The 23,231-nt window shown below is 43.6% G+C and overlaps 1 protein-coding gene and 1 long non-coding RNA gene across 2 annotated transcripts in view; one reads left to right on the forward strand and one right to left on the reverse strand.

Annotated features, from left to right (window-relative positions):
- Nucleotides 1-23,231, forward strand: part of LOC138953974 (uncharacterized) — a 256,228-nt gene that overhangs the window by 219,035 nt on the left and 13,962 nt on the right. The gene's annotated exons all lie outside the window — the stretch shown is intronic.
- Nucleotides 1-23,231, reverse strand: part of LOC138953969 (uncharacterized) — a 110,495-nt gene that overhangs the window by 66,875 nt on the left and 20,389 nt on the right. The window contains exon 2 of the mRNA XM_070325993.1: nucleotides 4,260-4,325. The gene's annotated coding sequence lies outside the window, so the exon portion shown is untranslated. The remainder of the gene's footprint in view (nucleotides 1-4,259; nucleotides 4,326-23,231) is intronic.

The raw sequence follows: 23,231 nt of genomic DNA on the forward strand, positions 1-23,231 counted from the left end.
CATCAGACTGACCGATAGCGCATCAGAGTGACCGATAGCAAAGGTCAGACAAACGTTGCTAAGTGCTGCGCAATTTGTGTACAGTAATCGATTGTTTCGTCCGCAGTAATCACTTTGTTAATACCGTCTCATTTTAATTTTGCCATGTCGTTCAACTTGCCGCAGAGTCCACTTCAGATCTGGATGGTGTTTTTCGCGCTTGAAAGTGCGCGCGCGCGTGTGTGTGCGTGTGTGTTTGCGTGTGTTTATGTGTGTGTGTATATGGGTGTGTGTGTGCGTGCCTTTCTGTCTGTCTATACATATGTGTGTCTGTCTGTGTCTGTGAGTGCGTGTCTGTCAGTGTTTCTGTGTCAGTTTGTCTGTGTCTGTCTTTCTGTCACTGTGACTGTGTCTCACTGTGTCTATGTGCCTGTGTGTCTGTGTGTGGACGCTCGCGCATGCTTTCTGTCTGTCTGTCTGTCTGTCTGCCTGTCTGTCTGTCAATATATTTGTCAGCTCTATACTTTTGATGCTTTCTTTCGAAAAATATTGACTTTGACAAATCCGCAGAGAATGTCTGCATTATATTAGAAGCAGAAATTAAATAACTAGAAGAAAGAAAAAAATGAAATAAAACATATCAAATACGCCTGTGCCTGTGTTGGCGACTGGTCATCAGAAGTCCAATAAACAAGACCAAGTGAGTGTGACAGCGGTGAGTAATCAATGTGATGAGCTTGACCAACGGGGAATTGACCAGGAGCCCAATGCATGGCCCCTTCATAGGAGCCTAATTTGATGACGTCACGGCAATAAAGTCGGTGGACTCCATAAAGTCTCTTATTTCTAATGCATAGACCGCGCATAGAGCCTTATGTCGGCCATAAAGTTATAGCAGGCCCCTCCTTCCAATAAGAGTTATGGAACCCGCTATTGGAGAGTTTAAAATGGCGGCTGCTTTCATGCCGATTCAGGATGAGAAGAAATTTGAGAAGCAACCGGATCTTTCTTGACCGCCTACATCCACTGAATCGTTACGACGACGTGGAACTGTACAGAAAATTCCGCTTTCGTCGGCAGGACATTCTTGCAATCACGGATGAACTGTAAGAGCAACTCGGAACTGCCGAATCGAAAGGGTGCATTGCCGCCGGTTCTGCGGGTTATCTTGACTTTGGGCCAGTTTTTACGCGTGCGGATCTTTTCAAGATGTGTGTGGCGAACTGATCGCGGTACATAATAATAATGATAATAATGATAATAATACGGGAATTTATAACATCAAACACAGCATGCAGAACCAGCAAAAGAGTGACTTATACCTTTATGGTGAGGGTACCAGAATGGATATAGTTTCCAAACCACGAAAGCCAAGTTTTATCAGGAGACGGGCTTTCCAAACTGTCTGCGGCAAATGGTGTAAAACTGACCCGCCGCGAAGCATCACAAAGCTTGACGCATGCGCAGAGACACAGGATGACGGGGGAATCCCTTCCACTGTCTACGTGTTAAAAATAGAGCCGCTCTTAGCTATGGCAGGCACTATTTCACCTCATGCATGCGGACCGCTGAGTTCTATAGTGCGTTTCATAGCTATACGCTCCACAGCGCTATGAAATCCTAAAAGTATGGAGGGGCTATGCATTGGGCTCCAGGTCCTAATTGTTTCCCAAGGCACAGCTTTGTAACCGATATTTCGCGGGCGTGCGGGCCGGGGAGGGGATGGGGGTGTCCAGATCCATATATAATTATGTGATGACCACGCAGAGATCTGAGCATTGAGTCACCGCGGATGACTTGCTGCTACTGCTGCATGACTATAATTATTGCCAATATTGCATAGTGAAACTCATCTCTACTTTCTGTTCGCTGATCTAAAAATAAAAAAGTCAGCTATCCTGTACCTTCGCTTTCACATTTAAAACGTGGCTGTATGATACAAACCCCTCTATCACTACTTCGTTGCTTTCAAGAATGTCTGTGTAATACTTTTATTACAGGAAATGGGTTGCACACATCAAATCTGTTCAAAATCAAGATGGTTTTACATGAGCGTAACTATTCTTTAACAGTAATATGAGTATTAGCCTAAAGTAATTAGCTTAAAGCAACTTGTAATTAAGGAAAGTTCTTTTCAGAAAACATAATTAAAAGAGGGGAAAGGGCGAACTGTGTCCCCTATAGTTAGTTCTCTCGCACGTCAAGAAGAACACTCTCCCCCTCCCCCTCCCCCTCCCCCTTCCTCTCCCTTTCCTTCCTATCCCAAAGACCCTTTAAAATCTGTTCCCTCGCCGCCGTCTAATTAAACCAAAACAAAACAGGAGGCCGTGCACCGAACAGTAATGATTAAAAGGAACAAAAAAAGAACAAATGCGCGAAGATCACACACAAAGCGATTGCAACGTTAGCCCACACAAGGCAAGAATCCAAGGCAAAGATTAGCTCAGTAGCGTCAGGGGCCACGCTGAAGCTGTTAGCTAGCGCCATCGGCTCGGCGGGGACAATACAAAGGTTGCGGATACCCCCCAACAATGAATTTTACGGAACCGTGACAAAGATGATGTCAAAGAGAGTGTCATTTTCTCTCGTCTAAGACTGCTGTTGTAATGCCCGTTCTTTACCCCTTGATTAAACAGCTTCTTTTTTTTTCTTCTCAAATACATAAATGCTAATCCATGGAGTGTATGAAGTAATATAGGAGCACAACAAGATGGAACAATCCCCGAGGAACGAACCGGTTACGCAAAGTTAAATCAGCTCCTGCTTGAGCTCATGCCCTAGATGTTTGCTGATTACTGTTTCATGATACTCATGTTGAATAAAATCATGATTTAACCAATTAAATGGTATCACCAAACGTGATGTATATCACACCGGCGGTACCAGACGAGAGAAAAGACGTCATCTTATGATTAGTAATTGCGAAGTGTTTTGTCCCCTTATTACTTTTCTTTTGTTGTTGTTGATTTTATTGTTTGTTTTTTTAAATGCATGTAACCATAGCGGTTTCCGAAATAAATGTTGCCTTTGTCTCGTTTTCCATACCGGACGTTTTCCCCGCAACTTCTGTAATCTAGTGACGACAAGACGGCGACCGGCGCCGGGCGGACGGCGAGGGAAACAAAAACCCAAACCATCGATCGCGACCGGCGCTGCCTCGCCAGTTTGGACGAGGTCACATGATATCCGGCGCGCCCCTGTATCACCTCGACCTGTTGCCACTGACCCCGCCCTCCCTGGCTTGCTGCTGCTGCAGAATTGACAGGGTGATGCATTTCTATGTGAATGCTTGTGTTTGATAGTCGATAGGACTGGATAAATTAACACTTTCGATAGCATCCTTGAAAGACAGAAAAAAAAGAGAAAAAATATTAGAGGGTTTATGCTTAAGGCATCACTGGTTTGCTGAACTGTTTGCTAAATTTGAGGAAGAATACTGCTTCCAATTTCCATTGAAAAAAACCTCAACTTTCTCTTACTTATTTCAATAGCCTCATCTGCTAACAGATTAATGAGCTTGATTGATAACGGACATATCGAGCTTATAATCTTCGTCGGTCGGTCTCTTTGGGCTTATTTAAAAGAACAGATGTTTTTAACATAGGCAAACAAACATATTTACAGTTACTACTTGTCCTACCACAGTTAATTCTCAGACACCAAAATCGCTCAAATGTATGAAAAGGAGCAAAGAATAAACGAATTTACAATAAACATGATTAACTTTGACCTTCACCCAAAATGCAGGACAAATAAAAATGCTCCCGGCTGCAGGGATAATGTCCACAGATCGATTTACTGCCACCAGGATTCACTTTCAGGCCCACAATTTGATCAACAGCCCAAGCATCCCTCCTCCCCACCACCATCGCCCCTTCCCCACCATCCCCCATATTCCACCCAAAAATCGGATGAAATTGGAGTTTCGCGTCAAGAGATGCATTCGCTTGCGCGTCCTGTGATGCACGTGCGATTTGGGGCTCCATCATTGACCCATTTCTTGAGCCAAGCCCCAGTCAACAATTTCTTGTTTTGGGGGCACTCTGCTGAGAGGGAAAGTTTACAGGCATGACTGTGAGAGAGCGTGATTGTACACATTCACAAGAGAGGTGCTGCAAATATATAAAAAAAAAATAAAAAAATTCAGCATCACCGATGTAAAGATGGACATGGGAACAAATGGGGCTCAGTGTGTGTACAATCGACCTGGCATTTCAGAACTCAATCAGATTGGCCTTTTTTCTTTCTTGATGTGGATCTAAGTATAGCGCTATACATACCGTTTAGACTTTGGTTCCAGCAGCGTCAGAAGTAGGAGTTATTTCCCTTTCTCAAAATGCAGCTTTCTGAAGAAAAGAAAAAAAATCACACATAAACAATAATAACACATTTTGGTTTAAAGCTACAACCATCTCCAAACCTCATGAATGCGACCTCCTCAAGATGTCTTTGTGTTACACCTGTCTTTAATGTTGTCAATTTCATCCAACAGTGTTCGTCTATTCACTACTCATTACCTAGCGGTAATATGGTTTGAGTCGTATAAGCGAGAAATATGTCAATGCTGTTGCTGTTATTGTCAATGCAGGTGTTCATGCTGTGATTGATAATGTTCCTGCCATTTGTGTGTGGTCTGCTAGTTTTGAACATGTACGCTATCAAAGAAACCATGACAAAATATTTCATCATCACGCCGCCAACAAACACCGTCATCATCACGCTGCCAACAAACACCAACATCATCATTATCGTCGTCGTTGTCGTCATCATCATCATCATCATCATCATCATCATCATCATCATCATCATCATCATCATCATCATCATCATCATCATCATCATCATCATCATCATCATCATCATCATCATCATCATCATCATCATCATCTTCTTCTTCTTCTTCTTCTTCTTCTTCTTCTTCTTCTTCTTCTTCTTAATTATTGCCTCCATCCCCAAAGGATCTGTCAAAAGAAGACCTAGTATGTCGATTTTCAGCAGAAGCACGTGCAGCACTAGAGAAAAACAAAGAAGCTCCCCTGGCCCTGCTCTCCGCAAGTAAAGCTCGATACTACAACATCGCTCCTGCTGAATGCGCCGCCCAATTAACCCAATCAATTGCTGCTGTAATGTCAAGGGCCAGGCCGGGCCAGTCACCTGCGCGATAAAACTCTCGCTGTCTCTCTTTCTCTCCTCGCGAACAGATAACATGAATGCGACAAAAAGGCTACACACGACGCCGATAATGACAAGAAAAGTAGAACACTCGATAAGGAACGAAGAGGGTGAAGAGGGCTCAAGATTGTGGGGTTGTTGTTTTCTTCTCACAAGCAGACCGAGGTAAATGGAAAATGCCAACTGCGCTCGTAAAACGAGTGATTTGTTTCCTGCAAGAAGTCAGAGTTCATTGTTTTGTGCGGTTTATTTTTTCTATTCGTTTTGTGTGTGTGTGTGTGTGTGTGTGTGTGTGTGTGTGTGTGTGTGTGTGTGTGTGTGTGTGTGTGTGTGTGTGTGTGTGTGTGTGTGTGTGTGTGTGTGTGTGTGTTTTAAGGAGGGATGTTTGCTTCTTGTTTTTTGTTTACGATTACGTTGATTGAAGATGTGTTTGATACATTAGTTCTTCTTAGCGGCTTACAAATCAGCCAATCCGTCAATCAAACAGCTCATCCATTCATTCCTCCATCTACCCACCAACTAATAGTAATTATACATCCGTCAGAACGTTACAGTCATCCTGATGTCTGCTGAAGGTGACGCTCACTCTTTAAAAGAACAAATTAGGAAGACAGTGGGACAGACTATCCGACATATACTTACCCCTCGCTCTCTCTCTCTTTTTCTCTCTCTCTCTCTCTCTCTCTCTCTCTCTCTCTCTCTCTCTCTCTCTCTCTCTCTCTCTCTCTCCGCGCTAAAAATAACTCCCGAAAACCCCGAAAATGTGCAGTAATGCCAATTTGCTTTTCCAGCCATTCTAATTTCTACCGAACAGCAAAGTCCTTTCTAAGCCAGTCCAAGCCAACAAATCGGATTTCCTTGTACTTGCTACTCCTCCAATTCCTTCTCCCTTTGTGTGTTCTCTTTCTTTCTCCGTTCCATTCTCTTTTTTTATTCGCACGGAACAAGTTCTGGTGATGATCAGTACAAGGGAACCCCTCCTTTTAAAACCCAGCGATTGAAGACTACCCTCACCCCCCCCCCCCCCCCCCGCCTTTAAAGATCTTATTTTCTCAGATGTTCTGTTCTGCCATTTCATAACCTATGTAAAGACCGGCACGGTTGGCCTTGTGGTAAGGCGTCCGCCCCATGATCGGGAGGTCGTGGGTTCGAACCCCGGCCGGGTCATACCTAAGACTTTAAAATTGGCAATCTAGTGGCTGCTCCGCCTGGCGTCTGGCATTATGGGGTTAGTGCTAGGACTGGTTGGTCCGGTGTCAGAATAATGTGACTGGGTGAGACATGAAGCCTGTGCTGCGACTTCTGTCTTGTGTGTGGCGCACGTTATATGTCAAAGCAGCACCGCCCTGATATGGCCCTTCGTGGTCGGCTGGGCGTTAAGCAAACAAACAAACAAACAAACAAACAAACCTCTGTAAAATTACCCACATTTTAAGACTCCCTCCCTTTAAAGAAGACTCCCTCCCTTTAAAGAAGACTCCCTCCCTTTAAAGACCTAATTTTCTCAGATTTGTTTTAGGTCTTAAAAGTGAAGAGAGTTCCACTGTTGCAGCAAAGAGCTCTCCCCTACGGACCACCAGGGCTAAACTCTTTGGTAGCAATGAGTCACAGCAACAAGTCAAAAAGTTCTCCGATCCCAACGGCAGAGCACTGACACTACGGGACATCGAACACAAGTACAGAAGCCGTGCAGCAGAACCACAGAGATATAGAAGCCAGAACCCACACACGGATCGACATAGCAACAGCACCAGAGCCATTCCACACTCAGTGCCACACAAAGACGGACCCAGCACGACCCTGGCACTGACGGAAGATGGCCTGGGACTTCAAAGAGTCATTCCCCGGTTATCCCCCTTGGGGAGGAAACTCCTGTGGGTCCGAACGATGAATAAGACATGTGGACAAAGCGAGCCAAACAACTCAGTGTAATGGGACGCTATTACTCCCAACAAAAGCTTTGTCGTGCAGAATCATGGTCCAGCGATGATGGCGTAATGCTTTCACGCGAGGTCCTACCGACATGTTGCATTTTCCTGACGAAATCAACGAAACGTAACCGCGTCATTGATATTTTTTTATTAAAGAGATCTGTTCCATGCAAGGTACCATATTCTTGCCACTGTGCATATTGAATATAATATGGGAGATGCTGCAGGAACTACATTTGGCGGGAGCAAACAGAAGATGGAAAAACTGGTGAAGATAATTATGCAGTGGAAGATTGCGACTTGAAGGAAACTGCACATTTACTTACTCTCCAATGAAATGCTCTTTTTTTGGAGATTCCTGCGTTCCTTGGTTTACTTCATACCAAAGCAAAATTCCTGATGCAAGAATCACCGGTGTCCTTCAAACCGTCTCAGTGAGGCAAATATTAGTTCTATTCTAATCACTGAAAGTACCGAAATCGCAAAGTTAATGGTTTTTAATAATAGATGCCCTTTGCCACTGGAAAGCCAACAGATCTCCTGAGGGCACAGTGTAACTATCTAAACCATGGACGTCCACGGACATACTGGCACAGACAAGAGCTAGAACTGCTGTGAGCACAAACTTGTAATCGTTTTATCGATCGTAGCTTTTAGTGACAAGGGACACTGCGCAAAACAAGTGCTTATACGACAGATGTTCTTGGCCATCTAGCTAAATCTGTCGTCGGCATCGAGTGGATTTTTCTGATTTAAATAAGAGTTTGTTCAAAAATATTTACATAGCCAAGAAATAATGTTATCATCAAAAAGATAGCAACAAATGAAACACTTGTATGAGTGCTCTTGTGAACACAAGTGGATCTCTTTATGACTAGGGCCTTACCTTACTTGAAAGTCACTGTCATGGTGTTTAAAAGAAGCTTCATTATTAACTATCACCAAGTGCCTATAGTACTTGTAAGAATGTTATGTATTATCTTTTGATTTGACAAAGACGAGCACAAGTTTGTTTGCATAAAAGCATTTCTTCTTTGGTAGCGCAGCACATATCACTAAAAGCGATGGTACTGCGTCGATAAAATTCAAGATTCAAGATTTTATAAGCAATCAGCAATATCAGGTTCAAGTCACGAGTAGGTAGTTTTCTAATACGGTGACATTTTCTCCGAAAAAAAATCACACACTCACACCATTGAATCAATATATCAATCAATCCATCCATCCGACAATCAATACGTTGTTACAACTAGCTGTATTTTGCTTTCTGGAGTTTTTGTATGATAACATAATATGTCCCTGCTCGAACTATGCACAGGCAGAAACTTAGAACAAAGTGTCATTGTAAAGGTGAGTAAAGTGCTGGGAACCGCTATCGACGACTGTCGTTTTAAGTGTTCCATTCGCTTTGTCTGAGAGCTGCACGTGCACAAGATGCTTCATCCATTATGCAGCCAGCTCTGATCGCCGGCCTCGGGTATTGATTTACCCCCCACCCCCACCCCTCCCTCCCATGCCCCCCAACCCCCAACCCCCACCCCATGGGTCCCATCGTCATTGCCATCCTGGTACTCATACTTGCCCTTCTTTCTTTCGAAAAGAGAAAGTTTGTCAAAGTTTGGTTTTTCCTTCAACATCATAGAAACTACCACTCCCCTCCCCGGATAGACTGTAACGTTAGAAAATGATGTTTCAAATATTGGCAGTCATGATGTGGTTTGGTGCAACAAGCGCGGGATTTCGACGAATCTAGGCTTGGTTTATCGACTTCTTGTCTGTCTGTCTGTCTGTCTGTCTGTCTGTCTCTCTCTCTCTCTCTGTCTCTCTCTTTCTCTCTCTCTGTCTCTCTCTCTCTGTCTCTCTCTCCCTCTCTCTCCCTCTCTCTCCCTCTCTCTCTTTCTCCTTTCCAATTCTCCTTTCAATAAATTGAACCGGTTCTGTGTTTGTGTGGGAAGGGGGTGTTAATGTGGGTGTTAGTTGGTGGGAGTAACCTTTTGTCAAGTGTTTGATGCTGTTGCCTACAGCTCTTGGAAGTCGGGGGTATGTTAAACAATGTTGGTCTGTTTGTGTGTGTAATTTTTGCTTTTCTATTCAATTACATCTATTTTCCATCATGTTTGTGAATGGGTCGTTGGCCTACTCAATAAAATCAGTGTCAGTGTCTCTCTCTCTCTTGACAAGTCCCAATATATACAGACAGGCCCTGATCGTGCACTCCTGTGCCCTTTACCAGTTGACAGGCAAACACGACGCCGGATCCCACACACTCTCACCCAACTGCAAGCGAGTCCACCCTTGACTACTGAAATCCTAGCTTGGTCCCATTCGCAAACTTGTACAAAGTGTGAAACAGACAAAGTTACTCAACGCCAGTATAGCGGTTTGGCTTGGGGGGGGGGGGGGGGGGGGACCTTCACTTTTCAGGAATTTGAATTTGTGGTTCCTTTTATGAGCAAGAAGAAATCCCGTGATCTTTGGGTTGGCAAAAGAGTTGTCGGTAACCAATGTTCGATTCAATCGTGGTTTCGGTCACTTTTTAAAGCTCATTCGTCACACTTGTACTTTACAACGTAAAAACCTTAGTGATCATTGTGTAATAATCTGTAAACCTCCAGTGGCCTTCCCTCTCAGACAGCCTAACAAACATAAAAACTCTCGATCGCCACTTTTTCGTGACGAAATTCCAGCCGCCGTAATCTAATCATTAGATATTAAAGAGTTACACCCAAGGCGGATGGGTCCCCCAATGAAGTGTGATTGAATGCACTGCGAGCAGAACCCTGGGCAAACCAGGTCAGGATGTGCAGCCAAAGTGCACACATTCCTGATAACCCTGGACCCCCAAAACGGGCAGGTTAGACACCCCAAAAAATGTGAAACAAAAGCGTGAGAAATTTCAACGGCGACATGGTTCCACCTCTTTTTTTCGTCTTTTTTCTTTTCGTCTTTTTTTCCCTCTTGCTTCTTCTACTTTTTCGTCTTCTTCTGTAGCAGTGAGAACGGCGTGTTTCGATCCCCTGGCTTCGCCGAACTGCAAATCAGTTAGTGACCTTGAACGTATCCAGCGACCAGACAGGCAAAGTGTTGGGCGTAAAAAAGAAAAGAACAACAAAAAAAGAAACGTTTTAAAGAGGGAGGGGGTTGGTGGTGGAAGAAATGGGGGTTATAGAGGCCCAGGACTGCAGACATGGAGAATTTAGCAGTTGCTAGGCTGGCCGTGCACCAAAGGGCAAACGTGGAGAGCAAATCCCGAGTCAGTGGGCGAATTAGAGCGGCCCACTGCCATTGCTTGTGACCTGCCAAATCGTCACCCACCAAAAAGTTCTTCTCTAATCCAGGTCACCGGAGTTGACAGTACATGAACACCGTAAACCGTGTTGTCATTGGGTGTCAATACATTTTGCTTTCAGTGACACAGTTTGTGATTGGCTCATGATGCAAGAATGTGTATGTGGCCACGGATGTGTCATCAATTTTGTGTATACAAATAAATCATGCGTTTTGCCTGACAAGTTTTGAGGAGGTTTGTCAAATATGAAAAAGAGGGAGAAATGGACTAAGCAGACGAAGGTCGTGCTTCTATATATATATACGACTAGTGTCTGTCTGTCTGTCTGTCTGTCTGTGTGTCTGTGCGCGATGCGCGGCCAAGGTTCTCGATGGATCTGCTTCAAATTTGGTGGGCTTATTCAGAGAGACCCCGGACACAACCTCATCGATGAGATATTTCAACAAGTGCTCTCAGCGCGCAGCGCGGAACCGATTTTGGTTCCACCTCAGCTATTTTGGTTCCACCTCAGCTTACCCGGGCCCCCATACCGACACACCATAGCCGCTACACCACATCACAACGCCAAAGTTCTCGGTGGATCTTTTTCAAATTTGGACACCGTATTCAGCTACACCCCGGACACAATATCATCGATGAGATATTTCAACACGGGCTCTCAGCGCGCAGCGCTGAACTCATTTTCGTTTTTGCGTTCATTTCACCATTATAAGTAACTCTTCCTTATCTTCTCCAGTGTTTGGCGTTTATCTCCCTTCCTTCGTGTGGCTTTCCCGTTCAGTTCTAAGTTACTATTACTATTTTTAGAATGTCACTGCGCTGTCCACTGCGCTGTCCACAACGCTTCCCTTGCACCCGTAAGTTGTTCTTACTGTCAAAGTGAAAAGGTCGAATCAATTTATAGCCACGCGAAAAATACACTCTCACCTATCTCTATATATTTATAGATACAGATATGCATATATATATACGGCTTCTCTGTGTGTGTGTGTGTTTGTGTGTGTGTGTAGGCAAAAACCTATGTATTATAGAGTTCTGTTTGTGATGGGGTCTAGCGGCTTTTGTCTGTCTGTATGTTCTGGCATGTGAGAAGCCACAGCAGATAATATAGGGCTAAGAAATAAACTCTAAAATTCTCAATCCCGTTTGACAGGACTTCGCCTTTCAAAGGTGATTGTGGTGAACCGCCACGCTGTCTGTCTCTGTCGCACCGTTCACCCCAAATTCCCGTTTCTGAGGTACTATTTTTAGAATGTCACTGCGCTGTACAGAACGCTTCCCTTGCACCCGTAAGTTGTTCGTACTGTCAAAGTGAAAAGGTCGAATCAATTTATAGCCACGCAAAAAATACACTCACCTATCTCTATATATTTATAGATATAGATATACATATTATATATATACGGCTTCTCTGTGTGTGTGTTTGTGTGTGTGTGTGGGAAAAAACCTGTTGATTGTAGAGTTCTGTTTGTGATGGGGTCTAGCGGCTTTTGTCTGTCTGTATGTTCTGGCATTTGAGAAGCCACAACAGAAAATATAGGGCTAAGAAATAAGCTCTAAAATTCTCAATCCCGTGTGACAGGACTTCGCTTGCAGAGGTGATTGTGATGAACCGCCACGCTGTCTGTCTCTGTCTCGCGATTCACCCCGGCGAAGCCGGGTATTCCTCTAGTTCCTAATAATTCAGGTTACAAACAGAAATGACTGATTCGCTGGTCCAATTTGTTCAAACAATGCTTTATTTCTGGTTGCAAATTCATGCACTTTATATAAATTTATAAATATAAAAACAGTTGCACGACTACGGCGTACCGTGGTGTCTTTAAACAAAGTTACAATTATTACAAAGTTACAAAGTTTTTCAAAGCATGTGTCAAAATCGCGGGGGGGAGGGGTTTACACGATTACTAACGTGATTAGAAAAAAGAAGATATGAACAAATTTGGGGACGTCACATACATCATTTATATTTGTTAAATATGTGTCAATTCTACCATTTATCCGCTAATTACAGCCATGACACAGGAAGAAATGTAGCATGCTGTTCTGTTTCCTGACCGAAACAGTACTTTTCACAGCTGACAAGAGTTGGTTTAAACAGTGTTTTATTTTAAAATACAAATTTACAAAGCCATGAAAAAAATATGTTTGAACAAAGGAGCACAACAAGATAAACTTATACATGTGCTCTTTGAGACAAAATAATGAATTGACAAGAGTTGAAACAAACACTGAGCCAAAGTGTAAATAAATATGAAGCTAACCTCAAAACGCTGAGAATCGTTTTCCGAACCTTAAAGGCATACTAACGCACTCCCGTGTTTACAAAGTGTAGTTTGCCCACAATCGATGTCAAACGCACCATAAGACCATATAATGACGATACGTCACCATGCGCGGACCATAATACATGCATTACAGCTTGTTCTAGCCTCTGAAAAAGTGAGGATGTCAACAAAGCCACGGTGTTCTCTCCCTTGCATCAACGTTACATGTGTTGCCAAATCTATAAATAGGACGATCCAGATCAAAATGAAAATTCAAATATCTCAACATTTAAGGGGTCCTAGACCACAATATTTTGCAGGGAACTTAATTTAGTCTGTCTCCAGCTGTTGGTAAAGCAATTAGCGTGTATAGTCATCGAGTACATATGGCTTTAAACATTATCCAGAGCATTCTCTCGCAAAAGATTGTTTCAATAAAGTATTTGCTGCCAAATTTACTACTGCTGACAATTTACATTTGGAAAAAAACAAAACAGGACTGTCATTATGAGAAAAAAAAACACCATTAAACTCTGCGTTTCTTCTCTTTGGACTTTAACGTAGCTCAGAATAATAGCAACCCACATAAAGTCCACCTGTACACGACTGCCTCTAAATGCACATTGATTGTATTTCCTGACTCACATTACTTGGATATTCGCCTGATGACAAAGCGGCAACATAACAGTTTTATGGTGCCATTATTATCCGAACATTGTTTGCCGGCGCATGGGTATGGATTCGATATTGACGACCGGGTGTTAATTACGTTTTGTTTGTTGTGTGAACAATACGCGGGGTTGAATCACAAATGTTGGTTAATTAAGAGACGTTTATACGTGACCATGTGTGACTCACTAGATGTCAACAATCGATTCTTTATCTGTCTCCGTCTCCGTTTTTGTCTGTCTCTGTCTCTGTCTCTGTCTGTCTCTGTCTCTGTCTGTCTCTGTCTCTCTCTGTCTCTCTCTGTCTGTCTGTCTGTCTGTCTGTCTGTCTGTCTCTCTCTCTCTCTCTCTCTCTCTCTCTCTCTCTCTCTCTCTCTCTCTCTCTCACCCTCCTCAAACCCACCCCCTCCGCCAACCCCGCGACACATCCACCCACATCATATTGTCGTCGTCGTCATCATCATCATCATCATCATCATCATCATCATCATCATCATCATCATCATCATCATCATCATCCAGCTGTATTTCAACAACTTCCTCAATCCGAAGTCTGCGCAGACAGAAAGCGGTGACTTACAGATCCAGACCCCTATTGCACATTTTCACGTGCATCTAATTGCACATCAGATTAACACTGTTTCAACCGCGGCAAATGAGAGCAATAATTGAATCAAAGCCCCACGATGCTTCTGTTGATGTGCTTTGTTCAAGGGCGTAGAGCGATACAGGTCTGAAAATAAACAGGTACGAATCCTGAAAGAGATCAGCAAATGCGTCAAGATGCACAATCTAAGCAAGGGCTTCGTCGTCCACTAATCAGAACCATGTAACGAACTCCCAAAGAAATAGATATATATCTAGAGAGAGAGAGAGAGAGAGAGAGAGAGAGAGAGAGAGAGAGAGAGAGAGAGAACGAGAGAGAGAGAACGAGAGAGAGAAAACAGAGACAGACAGACACAGAGACAGAGAGAGACATAAACAGAGTCATACAGAGACAGGGAGACTGAGAGAAATAGAGTGTGAGAGAGAGAGAGAGAGAGAGAGAGAGAGAGAGAGAGAGAGGCGAGACAAAGACAGAAAGAGACAGAAAGAGAAACAGACAGACAGAGACAAGAAGAACAACAAGTCGTTATCACCAAATGCATCCATCTGCAAATCAAAACGGACGGGGAATTTCTTCCCCCTCAGCTAATCAGCCCCACAAACTGACGCCGTACTGACTTTGCTCTCGAGATATATCCCCCGGCTGTTACTCTTCGGAAAGACAGACAGGAGAGAGGACGACTACAAAGAAAAGCAGAGGCCCCACGAGATCACCAGATGCATCAAGTTGCACATCAAAACAAAACGGACTCCAAGGCTACTACTAATCAGAATCACAAACCGATGCTTCTGTTCTCAGATGAGATTTTACTGCTGTTGCCTTCGACCACAGGCGCAAGACATACGCATTTCTTTCAGAGAAAAACAAAACAAATAATCCTAGGTTTTTGTAACAAATCACGCCTCAAATTGGCTTTTAATGAGTCAAAACAGAGAAGATAACGGCATCGTGTGCTTTGAAAAATATTTCTTTGGCTGCCCGCGTTAGAAATTTCTTTCCAAAGCAAGACTTCCAACGGTGCTCCTGGGGGGTGGGGGGGGGGGGATGTAATGCACAGCACAGAGCTAGAACTGAATTTCAGAGAAGGATTCTAACCCAGATCAACAACAGAACGCTAGTAGCTCCGTCAGGTTGAAACCCGTGGAAATGGACACACTCCAAAAATATTCCTGCAATGACAAGGTCATATGCCTTCGGGGGGGTACAAACATCACCACCCTTCAAAAGTAATTTCAAGACTACCAAATAACAGAAGGTAAGGTGCGGTGTTGAGCTGCTAATGAAAACCACAACATGTCATTGTTGCCTGCGTCATTACTGCAGCTGGCCACAGGCGTGCAACACACACAAGCGCGCGCGCGCGCACACACACAGTCACACACACACACACACACACACACACACACACACAAATACACCCACACACCCACACACACGTATTCAATCATTATCTCTCCACGTCTCTATCCCTCTCTCTCTCTCTCTTTCAGTTGCTTTTGTGTGTGTGTATTATAATCTACTAGGAGCAATCTCACCGTCATTTTTAATCATAAAACAGCAAGACAAATGATTAAAACGTCCCAGAACGCCCCCACGAGAACATCACTTCGGGAACAACACAGGGGCGAAATAAAGAAAGAATAAAGGTATCATGAAGCAATTCGTGTGCCTGTGGCCGAACAGGCGATAATGGTGATGATGAAGCCTGGCGATGAGAGGAGACGCGGACAATGGAGTGGGGGGGGGGGGGGGGGGGGGGGGACGCCGTGGTCACTAAATCACCGCGACACTGACTGACCAACAGCACACGTGGCGCTCGGCCTCTCTGTCCAGCATCCAGATGGATATGCTTCGGAGAGGAGGGGGAGGGGCTGGTGATTAACTGGATTCATTCTCTCCGTGCAGCGTTCATCTCCTCTGAACCCCTCCTGTTGCGTTCTTCATCATCCACGCATCACTGCTTGGAGTGCTCCTGTTGTTCCCCCTCGTGTCTGTCTGTCTGTCTGTCTGTCTGTCTGTCTGTCTCTCTCTCTCTCTCTCTCTCTCTCTCTCTCTCTCTCTCTCCCTCTCTCTCCTCCCTATCCAATTCTTTGTTCCTGTTCATCTATTTTTTCTCGGAGGGCAAAAGAACCTGTTGGCATTTCGGATCACATAATTTACCTGCGTTACCAGAAAGCATTACGAAAGAAACGCCAAGACGATGCCGGTAGTGATATAGACACAACAATGACACACTGACCTCAAAACTGTCTGTCTGTCTGTCTGTCTCTGTCTGTCTGTCTCTCTGTCGGTATGTCTGTCTGTGTCTCTGTCTCTGTCTCTCTGTCTCTCTCTCTCTCACTCTCTCTCACTCTCTCTCTCCTTCCCATCCAATTCTTTGTTCCTGTTCATCTATTTTTTCTCGGAGGGCAAAAGAACCTGTTGGCATTTCGGATCACATAATTTACCTGCGTTACCAGAAAGCATTACGAAAGAAACGCCAAGACGATGCCGGTAGTGATATAGACACAACAATGACACACTGACCTCAAAACTCAATTATAACGCCTGTAGCCTCTACAAGGAACATTCGCCCATTCCAAGCTTGCAAAAATATTTCGATTGTTCGGCCCGGAGCCAACCATGCTGCATACCAGCATCTTTGAAGTTCATGCTGATTGAATGCTGATTACCATCCTGTCTGCGGCATCCGTAATCAGTCACTTTATCTTGACAATAAAAATCAGGCCAGTAGAAAGTACAAAGACGCTGCTTACCGATCAAAACCTTCATGAGCTAAACTAATCTGTATGGGCTATCTTATTTCCGCACAGGAAAAAAATCAGTGTCAAAATGTGCGCCAGTGAAGTTATAGAAGTGTGTGCACGAATCACCATCTCAAGCGCAATGTTTCTAAAGCAAGATGTAGATCTCCTCATCACTTCGATGAAAGGGGAACGAAAAGATGAGGTAATGCAGCAACATGTCCCTTCATACTCGTTTGAGAAATAAGACCGTACTCTGACGGGCGCAATGGCCTTAAAGGCTGACATAGTCCTATTTAATTAGTTTAATTACTTCCAGGGCTTTTCCCATCGTTGCGGGGATGTATAAATTAAGCTTCCTGCAAAGTTTTAGGTTTGAAGTCCTTACCAATTACGAGAAATAATTAATTCTTTATTGCATTGTTTAGCAACAGTTCTCCAGGACTTGGGCTATTTTTAGACCGTTGACGTCATTTCGTGACGTTTCGTAAACCAAAGATGGCGTTTGAGACTGTTCTGTTTACATTCGACACTATCAACACCACTTTGCAATACTGAAATAATTTTGTCTGTGTTCGAAAGCTACAGCCAATCGTTATTATATCCCCTTAGGTACAGTTTTATAACATTATTGGCACATGTAAACAATATGAATTAATTAATGAACGCTACGAATATGGCAGCCTTTAAATAGAGGATAAGACGCTGGCCTCCCACGCGGAAGGTTGAGAGTTCGAATCACGGGCGCGCCTGGTGGGTTTAGGGTGGAGATGTTTCCGATTTCTCGGGTCAACTCATTCAAAAATTATAATTTTTCTCCAAACAAATGTCAAAGACCCTTGCGGGACTCAACATTGAACGGTCTCTGCCCGGAAATGCCCACCAAGCAAAAGCGTCCAACCCACTGAGTTGTATATAACCAAAGATTTTCTACTGCTACGATTCTTAACGTAGCAGTAGAAGATCTTAGATATAACTCAGTGGTCCAAACCAGGGCCAAACTGCAAAGGGAGGAACACGTACAGGTGAACTGCACCGAACAACTTCTTCATCTCAACTTATCTAGCCTACCTTCCCTTTTTGCCCATCACAATTCGTCCTCAACACGAGTCAGAAAGTCGTGAAAAAGCCTACAAAGATTCGGCTATCAACACCCGGAATTCCTGCTTTTGATACTGCCGAACTTCTGAGGAGAAAGAAAAATCGAGATCGCAGCCGAAGACAGACTCGTACGAACAGCGAAGGAAAGTCAGAAACGACCATAATGTCAGATTCATTTCTTTGCACTCTGCCACAGATGGGAACACTTTGCAATATGGAAATGCTGTGCAAGATGGAAATGCTAGACAACTTGAAAAAAATGACTTTCTGCATGTCATTTATACATTCACTGCATGAATATCCACGTAAAATGTACCTGTACAACTCATAAAAGATGCACCGACTTGGAAATTTGGCCGGTCACTCTGCCATCGTCAACTGCAGCTGGTCATAAAGTTCTTTATGCCGAGAAGGTGCGAATTGGGGGAGGAAGGGTGCGATGTTAACAGATATGGGAATTCATCCAGCTTCGGGGTCGTAAACTAGGATGAGGGTTAAATCCAGTGTGCACCGCCGGAAATTCATCCGCTCCCTACTCCAGACTCTTCAAATTATTTTCTTTTCGACTCCGTCGTTATTTGTCTGGGCTTCTTCTTCTTCTTGTCTTCTTCAATACATAGAACAAACTTTCTAAATAAATAAGGTTGTATGGCGGGGATGTAGCTCAGTCGGTAGCGCGCTGGATTTGTATCCAGTTGGCCGCTGTCAGCGTGAGTTCGTCCCCATGTTCGGCGAGAGATTTATTTCTCAGAATCAACTTTGTGTGCAGACTCTCCTCGGTGTCCGAACACCCCCGTGTGTACACGCAAACACAAGACCAAGTGCGCACGAAAAAGATCCTGTAATCCATGTCAGAGTTTGGTGGGTTATAGAAACACGAAAATACCCAGCATGCTTCCTCCGAAAACGGCGTATGGCTGCCTAAATGGCGGGGTAAAAAACGGTCATACACGTGAATTCCACTCGTGCAAAAAACACGAGTGTACGTGGGAGTTTCAGCCCACGAACGCAGAAGAAGAAGAATAAGGTTGTATGTTGTAGGAAGTCATCACGCATGCCTGACTTAATCATGTACGATGCATATAAAATAACAATCCTTCATAATCATATTCTTTCACAATTTGATGATGAAAGTATGTGACTGAATAAAAGTATAAATCCCACTGATTCTAAATAGATATCTTTGCAGGCATACACACACCCTCTGTGATACTGCAGTCAGTCTCTGCAATGATTGTACAGTACACTCATTGGTCTATGCTCCCTTTGATGACTTGGATGCTCCCATCAAACAATCTGCAGAACTTTCAACTCCCTGTGATAATAGTTATCAGTTCTCTCCGAGTCTTGTCTGCTGGCTACCGTAGGACCGCTGACTGCAAAGGGTCGTAACGACTGACATCTGCCAGACCTTTCACGGGCAAATTTCGCGATAAAGAAACTGCGATAATGCATTGAAATGCAGGCTGGTGCGCAGATCGAGTCAGTGTTGTTGCGAAGATGAATGACTGTGTGACACGCATGTGCAACTTGAATTTCTTATCACTGCTCTGCAGGAGGCCTTTGCTGTGCTCTCTGTCTCTCTGTCTCTGTCTCTGTCTCTCTCTCTCTCTCTCTCTCTCTCTCTCTCTCTCTCTCTCTCTCTCTCTCTCTCTCTCCCTCTCTCCTCCCTCCCTCCCTCCCTCCCTCCCCTCCCTCCCTCCCTCCCTCTCTCTCTCTCTCTCTCTCTCTCACACACACACAAGCACGTCACACACACACACATACACACACACACACACACAAGCACGTCACACACACACACACACACACACACACACACACACACGTCCCGCTGACACTGAAAAGCTTGCATGCCGATTGACATTTGGGATTATCATGAAGCCTGGTGGAAAGTCTCCTGCTGAAAACCAGTTTGTGATCAGAAATAATGCATTGAAAACAGCAAAACGGGTTAGGCCTACTTTGTTGTTTATAATTACGAGGTAAATAGATCGCTAAACAGAGTTAAACACAATCGGATCGGTATAATTAATATTCATGTCTGTATTACAAAATACATGTACTTAATTCATCAAAACGAAAACAAGTTTTCACTTTGAACAACACAGGTAACGTGGCTGAATTAGGTCGACGATCTGAAGTACAGAACAAAATTTACACAAAAGCACCAAATACGAGGCCAACGGAAATTGGAAGAATTACCAAAGAGGTGAAATATTGCCCGACCCTTGTCACCTAAGATAAGGCGATAATTACCAGAGGAACATTTCCTGCCGATCTGCACGTGCACACGAGAGATCGTGCAGCAGATTGCTTGCTGTCTGCTTCCTGGAGCGATATATAATGCAACCACACTGGATTTCATTCAAAACACGGAATATGATAGTAGCCAAGTCAAGAAAAGGCTCTAACTAAACGGGGCATGATAACAGATTCAAAACAACTGAATTCTTTCAAATGACAAGAGAGAATGACGACCTATACACAACATTCTGGATTCAGTTCATAAATAGAACCTGATAAATCATTTAAATAGCTGAGTCAGTCATAAGTCTTGGCACGTGCGAATTGTTTGCGTTTTTGGAAGATAAAATTCAACAAGCCTGGCTTCCATTCAAAACATAGAAGACAGTAACTATACTGGCTGTGTGAAGAAAGACTCGCGCCCGCGACAAGAGATAACAATCAAAATTTGGATTCTATGCAACATTTTCTTTTTTTCTCCAAATCTAAACATTCAAAACTAGTACCTCATCACGGAAAAGTCAACAATGGTTTCAGCTACACGCGTAAGAAATACACAAACGGAAATACGTTTTCGTTCAAAATACAAACGATGATAATGGCCAGGGCTCATCTCATTTTCAAGAGCATACATAAACATCAAGATAAGATAGAAAATGAGTGTACTAGTTTTATCTCAAATTCAAACAACCGTGCTTCCATTTAGATGATAATGGCCAATTCCAGACTAATCTTCATCTGGATGTCTGCGCGTGCAGATAGCCTACAAAGCGAACAGTACACCCCAACCAAACAAGCTTCCAGAGAGCAAATAAAACAAATTAATTATCAAGGGATATCTCCGGGCCAGCGTGCCCCGGTGTCCAGTACAGGGTGTGGTGGTGCTGGTGATACTGATAATAAGGACGGTGAGAAGTGACATCTGCTTTTGCTTGACTTGGACCAAAGAGTGTATCCCTACGGAAAGTCCGTAGGGATACACTCTTTGCTTGGACACAGCGTAGTTATTATAATCATTTGCTTCGACTGCAAGAGGTAGAACCTGTTGGGTGATTGTGTAGTATCTCTCTGACCTCACCGTCCGACATTTTGTACGTATTGTTCATAACAAATAGGGTCAAGGCTGCGGCCATACAGTCGTGAATATTTCGAAAAACGTTTTGAAAAATAAAACTTATTAGGAAATAAAGAAAAAGGTATTCAACGGGTGCAGCCAACCAACAGCAACAACAAAACCAATTCACAACATACAACAATGATGATGATTTTTAACAAATCAAATCCAGGGATACTCTCATTGCTGTGTACGTCCTTCCAATCTTTACAATAGTTCTAATAATCGATGTGCATCAATACGAGTATTATAAAAGTTTACACCCTCTTCCAGTTAGTTTTTCATTTAAAGGATCTCTGCGGCATATATGTGACTTTCTACAACTGATTCACGACTATGCGTTCCCTTGAATGGACAAGAATCCTGCCATACACAGATACAGGAATGTAAAAACTCCAAGTGGCAGGCCAACGAGCATCAGAAACCTGAAACCTATGTATTTTACTCCTGCACATACCAGCAATTCATGTCCAACAGTCCATCCTTGCAAAGGTCGTGAACTACACTTGTTTCCGGAGATTCCTGTCCCACACACAAAATGTTGGGCATAACATTCATAGCAGGGCCGGAGGTGACAGGGCAAGAAATGTGGGATGACCATGTGGGAACTATGATGCAGCAGGAAATGTTATTGTTTAAAACTGTACCCTTATACATTAGAAACACATACCCGCGCTCAAACACACACATACACACACATGCACGCACGCACAAACAAACACACGCACGCACGCACGCACGCACGCGCACACACACACACACACACACACACACACACACACACACACACACATCCATACATACACCATGTATACATACACACACAGAATATTTTCAATCCGACCAAAGATTGTATATATGATGCAGTTTGTAAGGTCACAGCACATACATCAACAGTCATGAACATTTAAATCTTTGCGTAAACAGTAAATGTACTAGCAGTTTCTCCATCAAGTCCTTTCCAAAAACGTAATACTTTCAACATAAAGTCATTGCATCTTGTGCTTGCATCTTTGAAAACTGGAGCATTCACGCTACACTCGACACAGCAATTATTTTTAAGTGGAACACATGCTGCAACATCGCCACTCTGACATAAATGAGCCAAAACATGGGTGCAAATCGCGAACTGCATACTTGTGGTGCTAACAGCAACACGCCATGCACTTTTGGAAAAGGAGTATACATTCCTGCACACTGATGCTTTCAGGTCAGTCCCTGTTCATGGATTTACATTGACCTTAGTAACCCTTAGTCTCTGACGGCTGTACTTCTTCCACTACAATCCAAGACCGTCTACATAACAGTAGAGTATCTTTAGTGCAATGGTCTAATGTATTGAGGTCTAACTAATGACGTATCACAACGTGCGCGGTCGTCCTTGGCGGTCAAGAAAGCCGCGGGCGCCGCCGCGATCATTGCGCAGACGACACTTCTAGACCGCCAATATTTTTTGTGCGCATCACGTGCTCCACATAAATCGGCCGGAAACGAAGCAATTGGGAAACCTGGATAGGCTTTGATTTATTCATAAAACTTATCGTGAGGACAAACTAAACTTAGAATTCTCTTGTTGATGTTGATGTACTTTGTAGCAAAGCATCAGGAAAAAACATCGTATTTTCATGTCAAGTTTTTCTGCCAAGACCATACCAAGAAACATGAATTACTCAGTATAATCAAAGAGTGTATCCCTACGGATACACTCTTTGGTACAATGTAGTCTTCTTCATCAAAGCTGCTTTGAAGCACACTACATCCTCATTATTAATTGTACACGAGTCTGCTAATTTTCCAAATGAGTGAATACCTAAACAAGTAATACGACTTGTTGTCTTTCATATCAAGCATTCATCTGGGTAGTAAGAATAAACGATGGCCAAGAATAACAAATAGTGGCCAAGAATGTCCCTAGACTGACGCGTACTGAGTTCTTCACAATGTAGCTTCCTGTGTTTCCTCGGTTCACTACTTACAAGACCGTATTGTGTCGAGGGTTATTTTCCTGTGTGTGTGACAAACTTGCACACACTTACTGCGAGGAGATTCAGGTAGAGAGAGAGAGAGAGAGAGAGAGAGAGAGAGAGAGAGAGAGAGAGAGAGAGAGAGAGA

Source organism: Littorina saxatilis, linkage group LG17 (assembly GCF_037325665.1).
Source record: "Littorina saxatilis isolate snail1 linkage group LG17, US_GU_Lsax_2.0, whole genome shotgun sequence".
NCBI lineage: Eukaryota > Metazoa > Mollusca > Gastropoda > Littorinimorpha > Littorinidae > Littorina > Littorina saxatilis.